Source organism: Symphodus melops (genome assembly GCF_947650265.1).
Source record: "Symphodus melops genome assembly, chromosome: 16".
Classification (NCBI taxonomy): domain Eukaryota; kingdom Metazoa; phylum Chordata; class Actinopteri; order Labriformes; family Labridae; genus Symphodus; species Symphodus melops.
In genome coordinates this window covers 22,687,520-22,707,836 of record NC_136706.1, presented here as the reverse complement: position 1 = coordinate 22,707,836, position 20,317 = coordinate 22,687,520, and the positions used below count along the sequence as shown (strand labels likewise).

General features: G+C 41.9%; 4 long non-coding RNA genes across 11 annotated transcripts in view; all 4 read right to left on the bottom strand.

The window, feature by feature from the left end:
* Nucleotides 1-2,523: 2,523 nt before the first annotated feature.
* The window catches only part of LOC306837591, a 29,326-nt gene continuing 11,532 nt past the window's right edge, over nucleotides 2,524-20,317 (bottom strand). The window contains exons 2-3 of the long non-coding RNA XR_013780972.1: nucleotides 17,005-17,043; nucleotides 2,524-2,576 (exon numbers count right to left, since the gene is read on the bottom strand). This is a non-coding gene — a long non-coding RNA (uncharacterized lncRNA). The remainder of the gene's footprint in view (nucleotides 2,577-17,004; nucleotides 17,044-20,317) is intronic.
* Nucleotides 5,545-8,314, bottom strand: LOC306837169. 6 transcript variants are annotated; one of them, XR_013780882.1, is made up of 7 exons: nucleotides 8,045-8,314; nucleotides 7,058-7,103; nucleotides 6,893-6,958; nucleotides 6,313-6,384; nucleotides 6,057-6,183; nucleotides 5,893-5,979; nucleotides 5,545-5,641 (listed from the first exon to the last, which is right to left on the bottom strand). It is a non-coding gene; the product is annotated as an uncharacterized lncRNA (long non-coding RNA). The 6 variants fall into 6 exon arrangements; XR_013780884.1 differs by lacking the exon at nucleotides 8,045-8,314 and adding an exon at nucleotides 7,433-8,038; XR_013780885.1 differs by lacking the exon at nucleotides 8,045-8,314 and adding an exon at nucleotides 7,433-8,038 and having other exon boundaries at nucleotides 7,058-7,100.
* Nucleotides 10,778-11,390, bottom strand: LOC306837592. Its single transcript, XR_013780973.1, has 2 exons — nucleotides 11,130-11,390; nucleotides 10,778-10,825 (listed from the first exon to the last, which is right to left on the bottom strand). It is a non-coding gene; the product is annotated as an uncharacterized lncRNA (long non-coding RNA).
* LOC306836937 lies at nucleotides 13,745-16,537 on the bottom strand. 3 transcript variants are annotated; one of them, XR_013780828.1, is made up of 6 exons: nucleotides 16,259-16,537; nucleotides 15,095-15,160; nucleotides 14,515-14,586; nucleotides 14,257-14,385; nucleotides 14,093-14,179; nucleotides 13,745-13,841 (listed from the first exon to the last, which is right to left on the bottom strand). It is a non-coding gene; the product is annotated as an uncharacterized lncRNA (long non-coding RNA). The 3 variants fall into 3 exon arrangements; XR_013780829.1 differs by lacking the exon at nucleotides 16,259-16,537 and adding an exon at nucleotides 15,641-16,135; XR_013780830.1 differs by lacking the exon at nucleotides 16,259-16,537 and adding an exon at nucleotides 15,260-15,634.

Below are 20,317 nucleotides of genomic sequence, written 5' to 3'. Positions count from 1 at the left end.
AGCGTAGCACAGAATGAAACGTAAACCAGAGCAGGAATATAAATACAGCACAGGATAAAGTAAACTACAACGGAAATATAAAATAACCAAAACTAACAAATAAACAAACTAACAAACAAAAAAATATAGCACAGTATAAAATGTAAACCATAAAAGAAATATAAATATAGCACAGTATAAAGTAAACTACAGAAACATAAAAATAACCAAAACAAAAAAACTAACATATAAACAAACCAACCAAAACTAACAAACAAATTAACCAAAACAAACAAATAAACAAACTAACCAAAACAAACTAACTAAGGCACTACCTAGTGTAGTCTAGTCTCTGTGGCTCCCCTCACTTGGAGAGTCTTGGACCTGCCAGTGAGGCCTGAGGCCTGAGCCCCCCTAGAGTGGAGGCCATGCTCACACTGTCGGGCACTGAGCAGGTTGGTGCAGTAAACCTGCACCGGAGTGGTTGTGTACCTGCCTCCACCGGGGACCGGAGTCCTGGGTCACAGAGCACTTACACGCCTCTTTAGGAGAGGGTGAAGTGACTCTACAGGCAGAAACCACCTCTACTTATAACCTCGCTTTGACCTGTTCTGTGACGTTTCAAAGAGAATGGAACACATCAAAGGACAGTACCGTGTTTGGCACGTGCGCTGCAAAGCCGATCGGCGCTGTCCGATTAATGACGTCATTTGAGACGTCACCAAAATATCCGAGGTTTTAAAGAGACGCTGAGACCAGCAGACGAGCAGTTTTCCAATCAGAGAGACGTGAAAAGCGCAAAGCACCCTGGGACCTGTAGTCTTATAGTTATAGAGAGCCTGGGCCTCTCAGTTCCCTTATTTGCACCGAGTGTCCTCCGAGTTGTCTCCTCCACTTGCGTCTTAGTCCCGCCCAACAGAGATGCACGGAGGAAACGAAGCCGAGGAGAGAGGACCGAGGAAATCAGCTTTAAGACACATGAGACGTCGTTTCCTCGACAGCGTCACATGACGCGACATCAGCTGATCACGTTCAGCTGTCAATCAGCCGAACAGCTGTTTATGTCCACACACACACACACACTGTATTATTTCTCATCAAACACACACACACACACACACTGTATTATATCTACTCAAACACACACAGTTACAGTGTTTAGTCTCTTTACCTGATAAAACACCTGAAGAACAACCTGCAGTCTACTCAGAACCAATAGGACAGTTTCTATTGACTAAAAGATTTCATTTTGAATTGTCTATAATTATTGATTATTATTAATCAGTTTGGACTGAACCTAGCCTGTATTTAGACAACGAACTCTGTATTTTATAAACACAGATATTTATGTGTCAGGATACTGAAAATGATTGATTAGAATCTAAATGATGAAACGTTCAGAAGATAAATAAGTGAGAATATAAAACGGACTCCTCTTCATCAGACTCTTTTTAATCCCAGCTCATCACAGAGCGACTCTTTACAAACTCACTGATGTTCATCATCTGTTTAAATGTCCCACGCTCCGTTTAGCCTCTTTTTAATCTCCCTCTTTTCTCCCGTATTAAACTCTGCTCATGTTGAGAAGTTTCACTGAAGTCTGATCCTCTGCAGCGTCCAATCAGTGAGTGATATACGAGAAGGGGGCGTGTCTGTCAGTGAAAAGACTTCCGTGAAGTCAGCTCTCGTGTCTCCTCGGTCATCGCTCCTCAGATCAGCCTCCTCTCTCCTCGATCCTCTCTCCTCCGTTCGCTATTAGAGCTTTGGGACGATCCTCAACATGGCGGCTTTGGAACTACTTCCGGTTCGGCCGCGGACCGAGGACCGAGGAGACTGCAAATAAGCAAAGTGAGACGTACCCCCCGTCTGTGTGGAGTTTGCATGTCCTCCTCATGCAGGTGTCGGCTTCCTCCGGGGTCTCCAGCTTCCTCCCACAGTCCAAAGACCTGCTAGTCGGGTAGGAGGTTAGGTAGGTAGGAGGGTAGGAAAGATAGATAACAGCTCTGCAGGGAGAACAAACAATCCATCCACCAATATGCACTAATAATCTCTGTGCAGAACAACAGCCTACATGCAAAAAAAGTCCTTTTTGCTTGCTTGTATCCAATATCTTTTTCTTTTGATCACTTTAGTTCATGATCAAAGGTGAGTGTTGGAACAGAGATCGACCTGCAAGTCGAAGGCAACGGAAATATAAAAGTAACCAAAACTAACAAACAAACTCACAAACAAAACAAACAAACTTACAAATAAACAAACTAACAAATAAACAAACTAACCAACCAAATAAAATAAATATAGCACAGTATGAAATGTAAACCATCAAAGAAAAATGAATATAGCACAGTATAAAATAAACTACAACAGAAATATAAAACTAACCAAAACAAACAAACTAACATACAAACCAAACTAACAAATAAACAAACTAACAAAAAAAACAAACTAACAAACAAAACAAAAAAAACTAACAAACAAAACAAACTAACAAATAAACTAACAAACAAAACAAACTAACCAACCAAATAAAATAAATATAGCACAGTATAAAGTAAACTACAATGGAAATATAAAAATAACCAAAACTAACAAACAAACTAACTAAGGCACTACCTAGTGTAGTCTAGTCTCTGTGGCTCCCCTCACTTGGAGAGTCTTGGACCTGCCAGTGAGGCCTGAGGCCTGAGCCCCCCTAGAGTGGAGGCCATGCTCACACTGTCGGGCACTGAGCAGGTTGGTGCAGTAAACCTGCACCGGAGTGGTTGTGTACCTGCCTCCACCGGGGACCGGAGTCCTGGGTCACAGAGCACTTACACGCCTCTTTAGGAGAGGGTGAAGTGACTCTACAGGCAGAAACCACCTCTACTTATAACCTCGCTTTGACCTGTTCTGTGACGTTTCAAAGAGAATGGAACACATCAAAGGACAGTACCGTGTTTGGCACGTGCGCTGCAAAGTCGATCGGCGCTGTCCCATTAATGACGTCATTTGAGACGTCACCAAAATATCCGAGGTTTTAAAGAGACGCTGAGACCAGCAGACGAGCAGTCTTCCAATCAGAGAGACGTGAAAAGCGCAAAGCACCCTGGGACCTGTAGTCCTTTTTGGTTGCTTGTATCCAATATCTTTTTCTTTTGATCACTTTAGTTCATGATCAAAGGTGAGTGTTGGAACAGAGATCGACCTGCAAGTCGAAGGCTTTGCCTTCATGCCATGATGTAAAATCAAATTTAAGGAAGGTTGAAATAAAAACTTATCACAAGATGGTAGAAGGTCAGTTTCTGATGTGTAATAGACCCTGTAAAATATGTTGTTTAGTGAGATTCTTTGGACTCTCGAATCTCCACTTCAATGTGGATAAAACGTGAAGCTCCAGCAGGTGGCAGCATCGTGTTACAGTTTCAGTGAAAGTAGACAGAAGGGACAAATCGAATGCCCCCTTTGTCTGCAGAAAGAGGCGCTTTTAGTCTGATCAAAGTTGGACAAAATACAGCCTGCCTCTAGTGGACACTCAATGAACTGCTCTACAGTCTGCCTCATGTGGACAATTAGTGAACTGCAGGACCGTCTTCAAAAAGCCACAGTTCAATAAGGACAGCAGACTTTTCAGTAAGGGGTTTCAGTAGACTGAACCTTTGTGGGGTTCCCGAAATTAAATCAAAAGAGTGACGTTTTATGAAGTTTAACTTATGGGGAAAGCAGAAAATAAAATAATATGACCTTCAAATGTTGTTTTTCTGTGCATATTCAACATTTCTTTAAAACATATATGAATAAAAGTCCTCAAAGATTTCTCTTTCAGCTGGTACCATCAGCAGAAATAATTTTAGTGGATGAAATCATGAATATTTATACACTGAAAAGGTGTCTACTTGTTTAGTGTGTGTGTGTGTGTGTGTGTGTGTGTGTGTGTGTGTGTGTGTGTGTGTGTGTGTGTGTGTGTGTGTGTGTGTGTGTGTGTGTGTGTGTGTGTGTGTGTGTGTGTGTGTGTCTGGTGACAAACTGGACTTCTTTCAGAGGATGACCTCATGTAACCCTTCACAGTCCATCACAGAATCATTAAGTGAGTCTACAAGAGAGGACTGGAGTCGATCAGGACCGGACCCAGGACCAGGACTAGAATGTTGAGAGCTTTTGCTGTTTCCGATGTGATCATGAAGAGACTGATGATTAAACTTGTCGACGGGGGGATTGTGTGTTGGAGCTCGGGCGCCGTCAGCAGCTCGAGTGATTCATTTTTCTACTCCTTAGTTTTTATCGTTTTCATTCCCCAGGCTGCGCAGAACTCCGCTGTTATTTATAATCAGAGAAGAAGAAACATTTAAACCGTTTTACACAGAAGACGCAAGAATATACACTATAAAAAGCAACCTATAGAATCTACTCAATAAAATTGGTGTAACAATTTGCACTCAGTTTGATTATGTACATTTTACCTAATTTTTTTGAGTAGAGATTACCTGAATGTATCAGCTATAATATACTCAAATAAATTAGTTAAAGTCTACTTAATCTTTTGAAATAGATTTAACAACTAGATACCTATGAAAAGTGAGTCATATTTACTCACGATTATAGTGTATTTGTAGCACATACTTTATGTACTTAATATTTTTTAATACTTATTAACCAAAATAACAAGTTAATTACTTTTTTAAAGAAAGTTTGTTTCACCCAAAAGTCAATGACAGACACAAGAGACAATTTTAACCATGACATCTACTTTAATTGTTTTATCATTAAACATTAAGGACAAGTAGCATTGAGCCCGAAATATGTAACATGTAAACAAACCAAACTTTTTTATCTCAAAATATAAGTTGAAGTATTACCTGGGAAATATGCAGAACATACATAACCGTAAAGCATCTTTTACAAATTAAGATACAATTCAGGAAAACAAAGTGTTGTACAATAGAAAATATTATTGAGACCTGAGGCAGATTGTATTTTGCTAAACTTTTGGCTAAATGGTGTTAAATATATTAATACAATAAAATAGTGTAAAAAATGTATCAGTAAAAGTCAAGTCCAGAAATGATCTACACACAAGAATTTCAAAGGGATGAAAAAGAAAAAAGTGTACAAAATATATTGACGGTGTATTTCAGTGTCTTGGTGTCTGAAATACAGTATGTAATGTGTAAACTTAACCGATGTTGTTCATGGAATCAGGTTAGATCATAACTTTACCCGAGTAGTATTCAACACATGAAGTGTTTAGTCTCTTTCCCCTGAGAAACAGTCATCCAAAAAAACAAAGATTTTTTTTTAAATCTCGACAAATGCTGAGAGCCCAAAAAAAAAGAGATCTCAATTCACAGAACACACTTTGTACTAAAAAGTCCGACAGTAACAGGTAAGGTCTCATTGAGCCCAAATAACATGAGTTCATTCAACAACCATACTTCTGAGGAGCTCAACCTTATTGCTCCATCAGTTTACAGAAGACTTCAAATGTGTATTTCCGTCTTTTGGGTGACTCAAGGTTGAGAGCGTAAATCAATCCCACCAACAGCAGACATGCCTCTTGGTTTGATTTCCACCTCTGTTCAGCACCTTGTCGCCCTCGATAGAAACATTTTCTGGACACACCTCAGCTTTAGGGTCCCAGATCACAAGCACCTTCATGGTTTGATCTGTGGTCCTCGTGTTCATCCTCCTGGAAGAAAAGAAAAAGTGATTTCTCTGTAAATTGACCATCAAAAATAACTAATCCATTCATACACCCCTGATGCAGCAGGGAGAGCAATTCGGGCTGTGGCGTTGGGCTGACTTGCCCAAGGACACATTGGACATGTTGCTCACAGGAGCTGGGGATCGAACCCTTTACCTTTCGGTTGAGAGACGACGAAATTCAGTTGTCAAAAATGTAACCATTGTGTCAGAGTTAATAATCAATTAATAACATACCTGGCAGTCTAGGAACAGCTCTTTCTTTTGTTCTCCAAGGTACTCGATGAGGCAACTGACAACCACCTTTCTGTCAATACTGAGGGACTGAAATGACATTTAAGTTACTTTACTCATGTCTGCAAACTGAGTTTTGCAATTTTCAAGAAAAACTGAAGAAATACCTAGTTTTTAGTATTTAAGAGGCTGCATCCAGCTGCTCCTCGTTTGGCTTGGTGTGTGCTCATGTAGTTTCAGCAGAAATGTCTATTCCCAGGGAACAGTGGTTAGACATCGGAACTCTTCCTCGATCTAAAAATCAGTTAAGGGACAAAATTCTCAACTTCAAAGGGTCTGACTAGTATTCATTAGACTAATTAGATTAATTGTATGAATGCAATAATTTATTTGGTTTATAAACAATAAACTAAACTTTCTTACATTTCGTTCCTCACTTAACAGTCCAGGCCACCTCTCTTTGAAGGCAGTGAGCAGGGCTGAGGGTCACTTGGTCTGAAAAGGTTTTTGACATATTTTCTCCGGTTATTTTTGTGTTTTGATTAAGTAAAGCTACATATTTTACACAAGCAATTCATTGACAGCAAAGAGCCTTTCAGATAGGATACAGTGGTTGCTGTGCACCGGTGTCAAGCCCGTTCATTGTCTACTGTTAAAAAAATAAAAAAACAGTTTTGCTCTGCACAAGAGTGTATCTCTTCGCCACTGACTTAAGCGCTGGTCAGGGTCCCGCTTGCCGCTCTTGCGAGCTGTGCAAAAATGTAAACATTTTCAACTTGAACGCAGCGCTTCCTGACGTCACCTCAGTACGACCAATATGACGACTTTTTACTCGTGTGCTCTACCCTTTTGCTTTGTGTCCAATGCCGCGACCAGCTCAGTGTGCACCTTGTCCTTTATCTGAAAGGCCCTCAAGGTCGTATTCCCCATATGTTCCACAGCTGAATGTGTCCACACAGGGTTCAGTCATGGTCAGTTAAATGTACGTGTCTGGAAAACATACCTGAATGTGTTTAAATAGGTTGTAGGTTTTTCAAGTAGCCCTCCAATGGTTAAAATATAGATCCAGCTGTGAAAGACAAACACACACACCATACTGTACAAGTGCTTATTAATGATAAAAAAATTGATTCTAAAGCTTATTTATCTTTTGTTAAAATTGAAATACCTTAGTAATGCATTTCAATTGTCATCAAAGGTTTTCATAGAGGCTACTGTATAAGTAAAAGACAGAAACATGGAATATTTGATTGTGTTTAAACTTTAAGATTTAGTCAGGACAAAAAATAGTCAAATTACAGTTTGCCAAAACAGATCAGCAGTATGTTGAAAAAATGCCCGGATATACGAGCTGCGTATTTACATCAAGGCTTTAAAGTGGAGACTTGTCCTTCAGCTTCAATTTTGTGAAAAATAATAAAACCGTCTGATTGACCTATAGCAGCTGGAAGGCAACACACAGACTTTACCTGAGTTTTAAGGCGCTGTATTGTTTGACAGCGTGAATTCAACACTGTATATTTATAACTACTTTACATCTTACTTGTACTCCGGTCGAACAGCTGTCCGTTCAGCGTGACCGTCTCTCTCTCTCTCTCTCTCTCTCTCTCCGTCACTCGCCTACACACTCACTGCTCGCTACGCTCAAAGCTGACTTTATGAGAATCAAGTAACTCTCTAAATATCTGTTTGAAAGTTTGTCCCGTATTTCTTGGTTTGTCTAAACGCACCGGAGCTTAACGCTAACGCTAGGTCACTATCACATATGTGCATCCATGTCATGACTATGGAAAAACAGAAGCGTCACCATAGCAACGAGGGCAACGGTAGTCGACGAAGGACATACAATGCCACATATGACATTATTATGACCATAGAAAGTTAGCTAGAGGAGCAGTACATTTATTCACCAATTAAATATCACATTATGTAGATAATTTTAATGAATCTACATTCTGACCACCAACTCAACTATTGTTGTTCTCCTGAAACAAAACGTGCTTGTGCTCGATTAGCCATGCTAACATTAAGGGAAGTCGCCAGAATATCTTTGTTAACAACAGGCTTCCTGATTAAATTAGCGATATATCAGACTAATAATTGTGTTCACAATTTCATTTACTGAATGACAAACAGTTTTATTATCAATACCTACCTTCAACCACGATGCCAAAACATGGCTGGAGGGTCCCGCCAATAAGTTCCTCAGCAAAGAAGTGATGACGCATGCGCACTCTCCAATGCACACCCAATAACTTTAGGTAGATATTATTCAGTTTATTTGTGAAGAGACAGTTACTGTTAAAAAATAGGTATACAGGGTAAAATCTACCTATTGTAATGCAGTTCATTACCTGACTTATATTCTTTAAGTATAATTTAAACAATATGTATGGATTATATTTACTACACACAAAAATCCTTTTTTATAGTGTATAAGTGACACGTGACCAAGAATAAAATGGTTATTTTTCCTAAGAAATGGGTCTCTGTGTCACCATTCTTTCAGCTGAGAGGGAATCTGATCAAGACTTTCTGACAGCAGCGTACAGAGGCGCTGACCCCGGACCAGAAGGTGTCAGGAGGAAACCGTTTAAACCGGAGCGTAGCACAGAATGAAACGTAAACCAAAGCAGGAATATAAATACAGCACAGGATAAAGTAAACTACAACGGAAATATAAAATAACCAAAACTAACAAATAAACAAACTAACCAACCAAAACCAACTAACAAAAAAAAAATATAGCACAGGATAAAGTAAACTACAACGGAAATATAAAATAACCAAAACTAACAAATAAACAAACTAACAAATAAACAAACTAACAAACAAAACAAACAAACAAAAGAAAAATATAGCACAGTATAAAATGTAAACCATAAAAGAAATATAAATACAGCACAGCATAAAAGTAAACTACAATGGAAATATAAAAATAACCAAAACAAACAAACTGACATATAAACAAACTAACCAAAATAAACAAACTAACCAACCAAAAGAAACTAACTAAGGCACTACCTAGTGTAGTCTAGTCTCTGTGGCTCCCCTCACTTGGAGAGTCTTGGACCTGCCAGTGAGGCCTGAGGCCTGAGCCCCCCTAGAGTGGAGGCCATGCTCACACTGTCGGGCACTGAGCAGGTTGGTGCAGTAAACCTGCACCGGAGTGGTTGTGTACCTGCCTCCACCGGGGACCGGAGTCCTGGGTCACAGAGCACTTACACGCCTCTTTAGGAGAGGGTGAAGTGACTCTTCAGGCAGAAACCACCTCTACTTATAACCTCGCTTTGACCTGTTCTGTGACGTTTCAAAGAGAATGGAACACATCAAAGGACAGTACCGTGTTTGGCACGTGCGCTGCAAAGCCGATCGGCGCTGTCCCATTAATGACGTCATTTGAGACGTCACCAAAATATCCGAGGTTTTAAAGAGACGCTGAGACCAGCAGACGAGCAGTTTTCCAATCAGAGAGACGTGAAAAGCGCAAAGCACCCTGGGACATGTAGTCTTATAGTTATAGAGATCCTGGGCCTTTCTCAGTTCCCTTATTTGCACCGAGTGTCCTCCGAGTTGTCTCCTCCACTTGCGTCTTAGTCCCGCCCACCAGAGATGCAGGAAACGAAGCCGAGGAGAGAGGACAGAGGAAATCAGCTTTAAGACACATGAGACGTCGTTTCCTCGACAGCGTCACATGACGCGACATCAGCTGATCGCGTTCAGCTGTCAATCAGCCGAACAGCTGTTTATGTCCACACAAACACGCACTGTATTATTTCTCATCAAACACACACACACACACACACACACACACACACACACACACATTATTATTTCTCATCAAACACACACAGTTACAGTGTTTAGTGTCTTTACCTGATAAAACACCTGAATAACAACCTGCAGTCTGTTTCAAACCAAAAGGACAGTTTCTACTGACTTAAAGATTTCATTTTGAATTGTCTATAATTATTGATTATTATTAATCAGTTTGGACTGAACCTAGCCTGTATTTAGACAACAAACTCTGTATTTTATAAACACAGATATTTATGTGTCAGGATACTGAAAATGATTGATTAGAATCTAAATGATGAAACGTTCAGAAGATAAATAAGTGAGAATATAAAACGGACTCCTCTTCATCAAACTCTTTTTAATCCCAGCTCATCACAGAGCGACTCTTTACAAACTCACTGATGTTCATCATCTGTTTAAATGTCCCACGCTCTGTTTAGCGTCTTTATAATGTCCGTCTTTTCTCCCGTATTAAACTCTGCTCATGTTGAGAAGTTTCACTGAAGTCTGATCCTGTGCAGCGTCCAATCAGTGAGTGATATACGAGAAGGGGGCGTGTCTGTCAGTGAAAAGACTTCCGTGAAGTCAGCTCTCGTGTCTCCTCGGTCATCGCTCCTCGGATCAGCCTCCTCTCTCCTCGATCCTCTCTCCTCCGTTCGCTATTAGAGCTTTGGGACGATCCTCAACATGGCGGCTTGGGAACTACTTCCGGTTCGGCCGCGGACCGCGGACCGAGGAGACTGCAAATAAGCAAAGTGAGACGTACCCCCTGTCTGTGTGGAGTTTGCATGTCCTCCTCATGCAGGTGTCTGCTCTCTCCGGGGTCTCCAGCTTCCTCCCACAGTCCAAAGACCTGCTAGTCGGGTAGGAGGTTAGGTAGTTAGGTGGGTAGGAAAGATAGATAACAGCTCTGCAGGGAGAACAAACAATCCATCCACCAATATGCACTAATAATCTCTGTGCAAAACAACAGCCTACATGCAAAAAACGTCCTTTTTGCTTGCTTGTATCCAATATCTTTTTCTTTTGATCACTTTAGTTCATGATCAAAGGTGAGTGTTGGAACAGAGATCGACCTGCAAGTCGAAGGCAACGGAAATATAAAAGTAACCAAAACTAACAAACAAAAACAAACAAACTTACAAATAAACAAACAAACAAACCAAAACAAAGTAACAAATAAACAAACTAACAAAAAAAAAAACTAACAAACAAAACAAACTAACAAATAAACAAACTAACAAAAAAAAAAACTAACAAACAAACTCACAAACAAAACAAACAAACTTACAAATAAACAAACTAACAAACAAAACAAACTAACCAACCAAATAAAATAAATATAGCACAGTATAAAATGTAAACCATAAAAGAAATATAAATACAGCACAGTATAAAAGTAAACTACAACGGAAATATAAAAATAACCAAAACAAACAAACTAACATATAAACAAACTAACCAAAACAAACAAACTAACTAAGGCACTACCTAGTGTAGTCTAGTCTCTGTGGCTCCCCTCACTTGGAGAGTCTTGGACCTGCCAGTGAGGCCTGAGGCCTGAGCCCCCCTAGAGTGGAGGCCATGCTCACACTGTCGGGCACTGAGCAGGTTGGTGCAGTAAACCTGCACCGGAGTGGTTGTGTACCTGCCTCCACCGGGGACCGGAGTCCTGGGTCACAGAGCACTTACACGCCTCTTTAGGAGAGGGTGAAGTGACTCTACAGGCAGAAACCACCTCTACTTATAACCTCGCTTTGACCTGTTCTGTGACGTTTCAAAGAGAATGGAACACATCAAAGGACAGTACCGTGTTTGGCACGTGCGCTGCAAAGTCGATCGGCGCTGTCCCATTAATGACGTCATTTGAGACGTCACCAAAATATCCGAGGTTTTAAAGAGACGCTGAGACCAGCAGAGTTTTCCAATCAGAGAGACGTGGAAAGCGCAAAGCACTCTGGGACCTGTAGTCTTATAGTTATAGAGAGCCTGTCTGTGTGGAAACAATCCATCCACCAATATGCACTAATAATCTCTGTGCAAAACAACAGCCTACATGTAAGAAAAGTCATTTTTGCTTGCTTGTATCCAATATCTTTTTCTTTTGATCACTTTAGTTCATGACCTGCAGGACCGTCTTCAAAAAGCCAGAGTTCAATAAGGACAGCAGACTTTTCAGTAAGGGGTTTCAGTAGACTGAACCTTTGTGGGGTTCCCGAAATTAAATCAAAAGAGTGACGTTTTATGAAGTTTAACTTATGGGGAAAGCAGAAAATAAAATAATATGACCTTCAAATGTTGTTTTTCTGTGCATATTCAACATTTCTTTAAAACATATATGAATAAAAGTCCTCAAAGATTTCTCTTTCAGCTGGTACCATCAGCAGAAATAATTTTAGTGGATGAAATCATGAATATTTATACACTGAAAAGGTGTCTACTTGTTTAGTGTGTGTGTGTGTGTGTGTGTGTGTGTGTGTGTGTCTGGTGACAAACTGGACTTCTTTCAGAGGATGACCTCATGTAACCCTTCACAGTCCATCACAGAATCATTAAGTGAGTCTACAGGAGAGGACTGGAGTCGATCAGGACCGGACCCAGGACCAGGACTAGAATGTTGAGAGCTTTTGCTGTTTCCGATGTGATCATGAAGAGACTGATGTTTAAACTTGTCGACGGGAGGATTGTGTGTTGGAGCTCGGGCGCCGTCAGCAGCTCGAGTGATTCATTTTTCTACTCTTAGTTTTTATCGTTTTCATTCCCCAGGCTGCGCAGAACTCCGCTGTTATTTATAATCAGAGAAGAAGAAACATTTAAACCGTTTTACACAGAAGACGCAAGAATATACACTATAAAAAGCAACCTATAGAATCTACTCAATAAAATTGGTGTAACAATTTGCACTCAGTTTGATTATGTACATTTTACCTAATTTTTTTGAGTAGAGATTACCTGAATGTATCAGCTATAATATACTCAAATAAATTAGTTAAAGTCTACTTAATCTTTTGAAATAGATTTAACAACTAGATACCTATGAAAAGTGAGTCATATTTACTCACGATTATAGTGTATTTGTAGCACATACTTTATGTACTTAATATTTTTTAATACTTATTAACCAAAATAACAAGTTAATTACTTTTTTAAAGAAAGTTTGTTTCACCCAAAAGTCAATGACAGACACAAGAGACAATTTTAACCATGACATCTACTTTAATTGTTTTATCATTAAACATTAAGGACAAGTAGCATTGAGCCCGAAATATGTAACATGTAAACAAACCAAACTTTTTTATCTCAAAATATAAGTTGAAGTATTACCTGGGAAATATGCAGAACATACATAACCGTAAAGCATCTTTTACAAATTAAGATACAATTCAGGAAAACAAAGTGTTGTACAATAGAAAATATTATTGAGACCTGAGGCAGATTGTATTTTGCTAAACTTTTGGCTAAATGGTGTTAAATATATTAATACAATAAAATAGTGTAAAAAATGTATCAGTAAAAGTCAAGTCCAGAAATGATCTACACACAAGAATTTCAAAGGGATGAAAAAGAAAAAAGTGTACAAAATATATTGACGGTGTATTTCAGTGTCTTGGTGTCTGAAATACAGTATGTAATGTGTAAACTTAACCGATGTTGTTCATGGAATCAGGTTAGATCATAACTTTACCCGAGTAGTATTCAACACATGAAGTGTTTAGTCTCTTTCCCCTGAGAAACAGTCATCCAAAAAAACAAAGATTTTTTTTAAAATCTCGACAAGTGCTGAGAGCCCAAAAAAAAAAAGATCTCAATTCACAGAACACACTTTGTACTAAAAAGTCCGACAGTAACAGGTAAGGTCTCATTGAGCCCAAATAACATGAGTTCATTCAACAACCATACTTCTGAGGAGCTCAACCTTATTGCTCCATCAGTTTACAGAAGACTTCAAATGTGTATTTCCGTCTTTTGGGTGACTCAAGGTTGAGAGCGTAAATCAATCCCACCAACAGCAGACATGCCTCTTGGTTTGATTTCCACCTCTGTTCAGCACCTTGTCGCCCTCGATAGAAACATTTTCTGGACACACCTCAGCTTTAGGGTCCCAGATCACAAGCACCTTCATGGTTTGATCTGTGGTCCTCGTGTTCATCCTCCTGGAAGAAAAGAAAAAGTGATTTCTCTGTAAATTGACCATCAAAAATAACTAATCCATTCATACACCCCTGATGCAGCAGGGAGAGCAATTCGGGCTGTGGCGTTGGGCTGACTTGCCCAAGGACACATTGGACATGTTGCTCACAGGAGCTGGGGATCGAACCCTTTACCTTTCGGTTGAGAGACGACGAAATTCAGTTGTCAAAAATGTAACCATTGTGTCAGAGTTAATAATCAATTAATAACATACCTGGCAGTCTAGGAACAGCTCTTTCTTTTGTTCTCCAAGGTACTCGATGAGGCAACTGACAACCACCTTTCTGTCAATACTGAGGGACTGAAATGACATTTAAGTTACTTTACTCATGTCTGCAAACTGAGTTTTGCAATTTTCAAGAAAAACTGAAGAAATACCTAGTTTTTAGTATTTAAGAGAGGCTGCATCCAGCTGCTCCTCGTTTGGCTTGGTGTGTGCTCATGTAGTTTCAGCAGAAATGTCTATTCCCAGGGAACAGTGGTTAGACATCGGAACTCTTCCTCGATCTAAAAATCAGTTAAGGGACAAAATTCTCAACTTCAAAGGGTCTGACTAGTATTCATTAGACTAATTAGATTAATTGTATGAATGCAATAATTTATTTGGTTTATAAACAATAAACTAAACTTTCTTACATTTCATTCCTCACTTAACAGTCCAGGCCACCTCTCTTTGAAGGCAGTGAGCAGGGCTGAGGGTCACTTGGTCTGAAAAGGTTTTTGACATATTTTCTCCAGTTATTTTTGTGTTTTGATTAAGTAAAGCTACATATTTTACACAAGCAATTCATTGACAGCAAAGAGCCTTTCAGATAGGATACAGTGGTTGCTGTGCACCGGTGTCAAGCCCATTCATTGTCTACTGTTAAAAAAATAAAAAAACAGTTTTGCTCTGCACAAGAGTGTATCTCTTCGCCACTGACTTAAGCGCTGGTCAGGGTCCCGCTTGCCGCTCTTGCGAGCTGTGCAAAAATGTAAACATTTTCAACTTGAACGCAGCGCTTCCTGACGTCACCTCAGTACGACCAATATGACGACTTTTTACTCGTGCGCTCTACCCTTTTGCTTTGTGTCCAATGCCGCGACCAGCTCAGTGTGCACCTTGTCCTTTATCTGAAAGGCCCTCAAGGTCGTATTCCCCATATATTCCACAGCTGAATGTGTCCACACAGGGTTCAGTCATGGTCAGTTAAATGTACGTGTCTGGAAAACATACCTGAATGTGTTTAAATAGGTTGTAGGTTTTTCAAGTAGCCCTCCAATGGTTAAAATATAGATCCAGCTGTGAAAGACAAACACACACACCATACTGTACAAGTGCTTATTAATGATAAAAAAATTGATTCTAAAGCTTATTTATCTTTTGTTAAAATTGAAATACCTTAGTAATGCATTTCAATTGTCATCAAAGGTTTTCATAGAGGCTACTGTATAAGTAAAAGACAGAAACATGGAATATTTGATTGTGTTTAAACTTTAAGATTTAGTCAGGACAAAAAATAGTCAAATTACAGTTTGCCAAAACAGATCAGCAGTATGTTGAAAAAATGCACGGATATACGAGCTGCGTATTTACATCAAGGCTTTAAAGTGGAGACTTGTCCTTCAGCTTCAATTTTGTGAAAAATAATAAAACCGTCTGATTTACCTATAGCAGCTGGAAGGCAACACACAGACTTTACCTGAGTTTTAAGGCGCTGTAGTGCTAATGTTTGACAGCGTGAATTCAACACTGTATATTTATAACTACTTTACATCTTACTTGTACTCCGGTCAAACAGCTGTCCGTTCAGCGTGACCGTCTCTCTCTCTCTCTCTCTCTCTCTCTCTCTCTCCGTCACTCGCCTACACACTCACTGCTCGCTACGCTCAAAGCTGACTTTATGAGAATCAAGTAACTCTCTAAATATCTGTTTGAAAGTTTGTCCCGTATTTCTTGGTTTGTCTAAACGCACCGGAGCTTAACGCTAACGCTAGGTCACTATCACATATGTGCATCCATGTCATGACTATGGAAAAACAGAAGCGTCACCATAGCAACGAGGGCAACGGTAGTCGACGAAGGACATACAATGCCACATATGACATTATTATGACCATAGAAAGTTAGCTAGAGGAGCAGTACATTTATTCCCCAATTAAATATCACATTATGTAGATAATTTTAATGAATCTACATTCTGACCACCAACTCAACTATTGTTGTTCTCCTGAAACAAAACGTGCTTGTGCTCGATTAGCCATGCTAACATTAAGGGAAGTCGCCAGAATATCTTTGTTAACAACAGGCTTCCTGATTATATTAGCGATATATCAGACTAATAATTGTGTTCACAATTTCATTTACTGAATGACAAACAGTTTTATTATCAATACCTACCTTCAACCACGATGCCAAAACATGGCTGGAGGGTCCCGCCAATAAGTTCCTCAGCAAAGAAGTGATGACGCATGCGCACTCTCCAATGCACACCCAATAACTTTAGGTAGATATTATTCAGTTTATTTGTGAAGAGACAGTTACTGTTAAAAAATAGGTATACAGGGTAAAATCTACCTATTGTAATGCAGTTCATTACCTGACTTATATTCTTTAAGTATAATTTAAACAATATGTATGGATTATATTTACTACACACAAAAATCCTTTTTTATAGTGTATAAGTGACACGTGACGAAGAATAAAATGGTTATTTTTCCTAAGAAATGGGTCTCTGTGTCACCATTCTTTCAGCTGAGAGGGAATCTGATCAAGACTTTCTGACAGCAGCGTACAGAGGCGCTTGCCCCGGACCAGAAGGTGTCAGGAGGAAACCGTTTAAACCGGAGCGTAGCACAGAATGAAACGTAAACCAGAGCAGGAATATAAATACAGCACAGGATAAAGTAAACTACAACGGAAATATAAAATAACCAAAACTAACAAATAAACAAACTAACAAATAAACAAACTAACCAACCAAAACAAACTAACAAAAAAAATATATAGCACAGTATAAAATGTAAACCATAAAAGAAATATAAATATAGCACAGTATAAAGTAAACTACAATGGAAACATAAAAATAACCAAAACAAAAAAACTAACATATAAACAAACCAACCAAAACTAACAAACAAATTAACCAAAACAAACAAATAAACAAACTAACCAAAACAAACTAACTAAGGCACTACCTAGTGTAGTCTAGTCTCTGTGGCTCCCCTCACTTGGAGAGTCTTGGACCTGCCAGTGAGGCCTGAGGCCTGAGCCCCCCTAGAGTGGAGGCCATGCTCACACTGTCGGGCACTGAGCAGATTGGTGCAGTAAACCTGCACCGGAGTGGTTGTGTACCTGCCTCCACCGGGGACCGGAGTCCTGGGTCACAGAGCACTTACACGCCTCTTTAGGAGAGGGTGAAGTGACTCTACAGGCAGAAACCACCTCTACTTATAACCTCGCTTTGACCTGTTCTGTGACGTTTCAAAGAGAATGGAACACATCAAAGGACAGTACCGTGTTTGGCACGTGCGCTGCAAAGTCGATCGGCGCTGTCCCATTAATGACGTCATTTGAGACGTCACCAAAATATCCGAGGTTTTAAAGAGACGCTGAGACCAGCAGACGAGCAGTTTTCCAATCAGAGAGACGTGAAAAGCGCAAAGCACCCTGGGACCTGTAGTCTTGTAGTTGTAGAGAGCCTGGGCCTTTCTCAGTTCCCTTATTTGCACCGAGTGTCCTCCGAGTTGTCTCCTCCACTTGCGTCTTAGTCCCGCCCAACAGAGATGCACGGAGGAAACGAAGCCGAGGAGAGAGGACCGAGGAAATCAGCTTTAAGACACATGAGACGTCGTTTCCTCGACAGCGTCACATGACGCGACATCAGCTGATCACTTTCAGCTGTCAATCAGCCGAACAGCTGTTTATGTCCACACGAACACGCACTGTATTATTTCTCATCAAACACACACACACACACACACACACACACACACACACACACTTACAGTGTTTAGTGTCTTTACCTGATAAAACACCTGAAGAACAACCTGCAGTCTGTTTCAAACCAAAAGGACAGTTTCTACTGACTTAAAGATTTCATTTTGAATTGTCTATAATTATTGATTATTATTAATCAGTTTGGACTGAACCTAGCCTGTATTTAGACAACGAACTCTGTATTTTATAAACAGATATTTATGTGTCAGGATACTGAAAATGATTGATTAGAATCTAAATGATGAAACTTTGTGAAGATAAATAAGTGAGAATATAAAACGGACTCCTCTTCATCAGACTCTTTTTAATCCCAGCTCATCACAGAGCGACTCTTTACAAACTCACTGATGTTCATCATCTGTTTAAATGTCCCACGCTCTGTTTAGCCTCTTTTTAATGTCCCTCTTTTCTCCCGTATTAAACTCTGCTCATGTGAGAAGTTTCACTGAAGTCTGATCCTGTGCAGCGTCCAATCAGTGAGTGATATACGAGAAGGGGGCGTGTCTGTCAGTGAAAAGACTTCCGTGAAGTCAGCTCTCGTGTCTCCTCGGTCATCGCTCCTCGGATCAGCCTCCTCTCTCCTCGATCCTCTCTCCTCCGTTCGCTATAAGAGCTTTGGGACGATCCTCAACATGGCGGCTTGGGAACTACTTCCGGTTCGGCCAAGGACCGCGGACCGCGGACCGAGGACCGAGGAGACTGCAAATAAGCAAAGTGAGACGTACCCCCTGTCTGTGTGGAGTTTGCATGTCCTCCTCATGCAGGTGTCTGCTCTCTCCGGGGTCTCCAGCTTCCTCCCACAGTCCAAAGACCTGCTAGTCATAGTTTACCTCCAGCTCCAGCCACAAACACAGCTACAGAAGGAGGAAAAAAGTTAGAAAACACAACACAGACACAGACGCAGCAGAGCACAGCAAGTGACTCCTGCTAGTATCCAGCCGCCTGCCCTGCCTGCCAGTATCCGGCCTCTGGCCACCTGCCCGGTCTGCCAGTCTCCAGCCTCCAGCCGCCTGCCCGGCCTGCCAGTCTCCAGCCTCCAGCCGCCTGCCCGGCCTGCCAGTATTCGGCCTCCGGCCACCTGCCCGGCCTACCAGTATCCGGCCTCCGGCCACCTGCCCGGCCTGCCAGTATCCAGCCTCCGGCCACCTGCCCGGCCTGCCAGTATCCAGCCTCCGGCCACCTGCCCGGCCTGCCAGTATCCAGCCTCCGACCACCTGCCCGGCCTGCCAGTATCCGGCCTCCGGCCACCTGCCCGGCCTACCGGATCAGGATCACAGAGTTACCAGGCCATCACCACCACAGCAGCCAGTAGCAGGAGCTACCAGCCCACCACAGCTACACAAGGGGCTTAAACTTAAAGCTAGCTAAGCGCGCCACAACTATGGCTACTCCCCTGCTCTCCCAAGACTTCATAACACCAAACATAACAAATAAAGACATAACTAACCTTGAGGAGGATGTTCGCCGGCTTAAGGCTGAGCTGGAGGCCAAATCTGCCATGCTGGTAGAATGTTTGAACATCGCGCACGAGCAATCCCGCCGGATCTCGTCAATGACAGCGGCTCTCCACGACACGGCGCACTGGGACGGCTCCATCTACCCGCGGCCGTCCTCCTCCTCGACACCCAGCCACCACCGGTCCTGGACGGAGGTGGTACTCCGTGGCGGAAAGAAAGCCGCCAACCGCTCTGCCTCGCCTCCCCGGCTCTGCCTCTCAAACCGTTTCGGTCCACTGTCGGGAGCTGGTTCGGCCCTGGTTGCGGGTCCTGGTGTGGGCTCGGAGCCCGGAGCCGATGCTCCCCCCTCCACAGCGGACCTGACGCCTGGGGAGGCTCCGACGGCGACCGGTAGGTCATCCGGTACACCTGAGCCGCCGTCCTCACCCCCGCCGTCATTCGTGGGCGCCCACTCGGTTAACCCAACGCCCTCCACCTTGGCAACTGGCGGAGTTGACCGGTGTCCGACTGCGGCGTCGGACGTTCAGCTCCCATCGCGAACATCCCGCCGGCAGCTGCTGGCGGAGGCGGTGCGCCGGCACTCTGTGGACCACCGCCGCGCTGATGGTGCGAAGGATTCCGGGACCCGGGAGGCCGCAACTCCGTCGGGGATCTCGGCCGTGAATGCGCCTCTGCTGCCGGGGTCCATCGCTGATGGGAACCCACTCTGTACGCGGCGCAAGCCCGGGGACCTCGTTTCTTCTCGCCAGCCCACCTCCTCCCATGGCGATATTCCACATCTCAGAAATCCACGCTCGGACCCCCAGCCACAGCCACTCTTCCCTCCAACAACAATTATTGTCGGTGACTCCATCATCAGAAACGTTCGTTTCTTCAATGCTACAGTGCACTGTCTTCCTGGAGCGACAGTGGCACGGATGGTGCGGGAGCTCCCTGATCTGCTCCAGTCCATGCCCGCCACCATCAACAGGATTGTTGTTCACGTGGGTACAAATGACATGCC